This window comes from Arachis hypogaea, chromosome 12, assembly GCF_003086295.3.
Source record: "Arachis hypogaea cultivar Tifrunner chromosome 12, arahy.Tifrunner.gnm2.J5K5, whole genome shotgun sequence".
Taxonomy (NCBI): domain Eukaryota; kingdom Viridiplantae; phylum Streptophyta; class Magnoliopsida; order Fabales; family Fabaceae; genus Arachis; species Arachis hypogaea.
In genome coordinates, this window is record NC_092047.1 from 59,850,256 (window position 1) to 59,854,566 (window position 4,311).

At 34.4% G+C, this 4,311-nt stretch overlaps 1 long non-coding RNA gene across 1 annotated transcript; it reads left to right on the forward strand.

Moving 5' to 3' along the window:
* Positions 1-1,400: 1,400 nt before the first annotated feature.
* Positions 1,401-4,014, forward strand: LOC140177315 (uncharacterized). Its single transcript, XR_011869142.1, has 4 exons — positions 1,401-1,544; positions 1,637-1,691; positions 1,838-1,926; positions 3,831-4,014. It is a non-coding gene; the product is annotated as an uncharacterized lncRNA (long non-coding RNA).
* Positions 4,015-4,311: the final 297 nt, after the last annotated feature.

The window sequence follows — 4,311 nt, forward strand, 5'->3', positions numbered from 1 at the left end:
GTCCTTTTCAAAAATAATTTTCACTATATGTTAGTACTAGTTCATGGCATATTTAGTTGTGATTAAAATAAATTGATTTTGTAGGATGAATTCAAAAAGTGAAAGACAGAACTTTCTCAAGTAGCTTTATCATTAGATAATGAGGGAGATGTTGAGGCATCTAAGAAAGGCCTAGATATACCAAATAATTACACTATTTTGAATAAAGTTGTGACAAAGGAAAAAAAGAAAGCTACTTTTGGTTTAGGTTCTTTTGGTTTATATTTTTCTTCAAAGTTGGATTTTAAAAATTGCTCAGAGACCTCAAAAGACAATCTAAATATTGAGCAAGAACTTCACATGTGGAAAGAAAAGGCAAAGGAGTAAGAAATGATCAATGAAAAGCAAAAGGTTAAGTTGAATGATGCTGAGCACAAGTTAAAAGATCAAGGACATCAACTAAAAGTTCAACAGAAAAGAATTGGTTTTACTAAAAAGACACTTCATGCTTTGTATAAAAAATTGAATCTCCCACTTCCTTTAATCTTGTCTGTTCCTGCGAAAGATGAGCTTGGGATAGGCTCAAGTGATGATGAGGATGATAACATGAGTGATTGATGTCTGGAGTATATGTTTTTTCTGATTTAGATTAAGGAATTTTTAGGTGAATTAGTTAGTACATTTTATATTATTCATGATATTTGACCTTTTTAAAGGCTTTTTTTGTTTTAGTTTAAATATTTTTTTATTTTAGTTTGATTATATTTATGGACAAAGTATTTTAATAATAAATATTTTTTTAATTCTTTTATGGTAATTACCTTTTTCATGACTTTATTATGTGTTTATAATTTCAATGATGTAATATGAAAAAAATAATTATGATGGTCTTAATATAGAAAGCAGATCGAATACAATTTATTTTCTAAAATATTTATATATTAAATAGCAAATTATTTTGTATGAAAATTATTTGAAATATTATATTAAATTTGTAGAAAATTTGTGCAAAAATAATTTTTTGTTTTGTATGAGATTTCTTTCAAATACATAAATTATTTTAAATTAAATTTGTTTGAAATTTAATTGAAAAAAAATATTTTATTTGTCTAAAATTTGTTCGAAAAAAAATGTTATATTTGACTATATTTGTAAATCCCGCTAAAATCGGTAAATAATTAGTCAATAAATCGAATTTTAATCAGAAAAATTAAAAATGCAAATCTAACATCAAAATAGGATAGAGCTCGTCAAAACGAGAATTTTGATACTAATTTCAAAAAATTTGGCCCAAAATTAGACCGAATAGGCCGAACCGGTTGAACTGGAGCCCAAACCGGACCCGTAGGTCCAACCGGACCCATACTTAAAAAGGGGACAGAATCATCTTCTTCCCCATTATCATCATAAATGCTGAACAGCATTGGGGAGGAAGAAGAACTTCCCTAACCCTCATCAATCTTCCAACTACCATAACTCTTCCGTCCAAGCTCCGATCGCCGCACCGTTCGCGGCCACGCGTCCAGCGCGTTGAGCTCTATATTTCTGTCAGATCAATTTTATCAGTAAGCTTCATTTTCGTTTCAGAATCTCTACCCCCTTTCTTATGGTGAAATTGAACCCCTGTGATGAAATCTTGCCCAATTTGGTATTTTAGGTTCGATTTAGCTTCCGGAGCTTATTGAGCTTGAGTTATTATGCGTATGGGTACGGTAAGAACAACCTAAATCCTAGTCAATTTTGATTTTATTATGAAGAAGCTGAATTTAAAACATATATGTGTATTAGGTGTGAATTAAGTTTATATATAAGCATTGGAACTGAAAAGTGAGTATTTGGAAGTTTGGTGGTGATTCAGGCTAAGCTTGTGGCTAGTTTTTCTGAGCTTGAGGGGCTGTGTTGTGACCTTGAGGGGCTGCCTTGGATTAAATAAAGTGATCGGCCAAGGTATGGTTTAGGTTTCGCACGTTTAACATATAAGATTTTGTGAAAACTTAGGCTAGAGAACCATAGGTCAAGTTGAAATGGCTAAATGTGTTAAATGATTAGCTTTGTGATGATGTTGGATAAATTAATGATTGAGCTTGTGTTGGAATTTATGAGCATGAGTTGTTGGTGTTGTTGAATATGTGTTCTTAAAATTATTAATGAAGGGTTGATGATGATGTTGATATATGTTAATGGAATTTGGTAATTATGACTTGTTGATTAAGTCAATGATGATTTATGAGTTGTCATTAATGAATTAAAGGAGTAAATTAAGAATGTTTAAAGATTTAAGCTTGTGGTTAAAATGGTGAATATTGGGATTATTGTGTGAATTTTATGGAATGGTATGGCCATTGACATGCTAGTGGTTGGTGATAATGGAATAAGGTTTGGTATGTTACAAATATGCAGGTTTTGTGAGTGATGATAAGTAAGTTTGGTAAAAATGGGATTTGGCATGATTTTGGTAAACTCTGATTTTTTATGAACTTTGGTAGTCCATAACTCACTCCTCAGATTTTGAACGCAAATGAAGTTTCTTTTAAATTAAAGAAGGTTTTAAAAGCTTGAGATTGATATAAGGTTTGTGAAAACCGAATTTTGTAGAGGAAGTTATGGACGCCAGAAAATCGGTGCGAAAAACTGAAATTTTGAACATTATAGCAGAATCAGGTTTTTCTGATGTGTGCCCATGCACACAGCTGTGCGTATGCACCCAATAGAAGCAAAAAGTTTACTTGTGCGTACGCACGCTTTGTGCGCACACACACACCAAGATAGGCCTTTTGTTGGTGGCGCTAGCACAGGTGAGGCGCATGCACACCAAGTGATGTGTGCGCACGCATACATTCGAGCGCACGCACACGTCCTGATATTTTGCTGAGCTGTGCGCAGCACAGGTGTGTGCGTACGCACACGCCCTGTTTTTCAGCACCTGAGTTTTAAGACTTAAACTTGGTTTTGAACTCCTAAACCCCTATTTTTGCCCTGTTAACCTCAGATTTTATCAGTAAGCTTAGTAATTAGTGGAAGGTAGGAATTTGGGGTAACTTAGGAGTGAAGTAAGAGGTAAATGATGAGTTATATGAAGGAGATGAGAAAGTTAAATGAAGTATTATGCCATGGCTTTGCTAAATGACTATATTATGATTATGAAAATGTAATGGCTTATGAATGATGATATCTGAGATACGAGTTTCTCTGGGTAAGAACCGTGGCTTGCCACCACGTGTTCCAGGTTGAATTTCGATACTCTGTTGACCCTACGTCGTAAGGGTGACCGGGCACGTATAAATTCTCGGGTATGGATAGCCCCCATTAAGTGATTTGAATGATGAATGAATGTGAAATCTATGCATTGACTCATGGAGATGCGCGACAGGGGACATTCTAAGGTTTTCAGACTTGTCGGGTTGGCTGGATAACTGACAGATGAGCCTCATCAGCCATAAGACATGCATGCATCATGTGCATTTGTTTGTTTTGGTTGTTATGCACTACTTGGGATTGCCTAACTGAACATATGTACCCTGCTACTTGTATACTTACTACTTGCACTATCTGTTTCTTACTGTGTGTAAATCTGTTTAGTTGTTTGTCTCTGCTGAATTATGGATGACTGAGGGACGGAGGAATGGTGAATTGGTTAAGTGTTAGGTGTTAGGTTTAAGGCAAGTGAGTATAGTATACTTAGATTACCTACCCCTATTTATGGCTTTTACTTAGCAATTAAGTTCTGTAATTGTATGACAAAGTTCTAGGATTGTCTCTGGAATTTCCAGGACCTTATTTATTATACGTGTGGCACCTTTACCATGCTGAGAACCTCCGGTTCTCACCCCGTACTGTATTGTTATTTTCAGATGTAGGTCGAGAGGCTCCTCGCTAGGCGTCTGGATTCTGGAAGCGGAGTAGTCCTGGGTGTATTTTAGGCTTTATGTTTGTATATATATGACTCATGTACTTAGCTTGCTCTCCAAGAATCTTGTTTATTTTGTTCCTCATAGAGGCTATAGGAGAGTTAGGGGCTTGATTCTGTATTTTAGGTGTTGGGATACTTATATATATATATATATATATATATATATATATATATATATATATATATATATATATATATATATATATATCCGGTCAGTCTTGGCTTCACAGGCTGAGTCAGGAGCTAGTTCCTCTGTATTATTGGCACTCTTATGACTCTTTACTTATTCCTATTCTTAACTTTTTGGTTGCTTAGCACGTAAGTAATTCTTTCTCTTGAGCGTTGCGCTTTTTATTTTGCGATTTTGTTTTACCCGTTTTTCAAGCCTCCTAGTATATTATCTCTTTTCACTATTATATGTA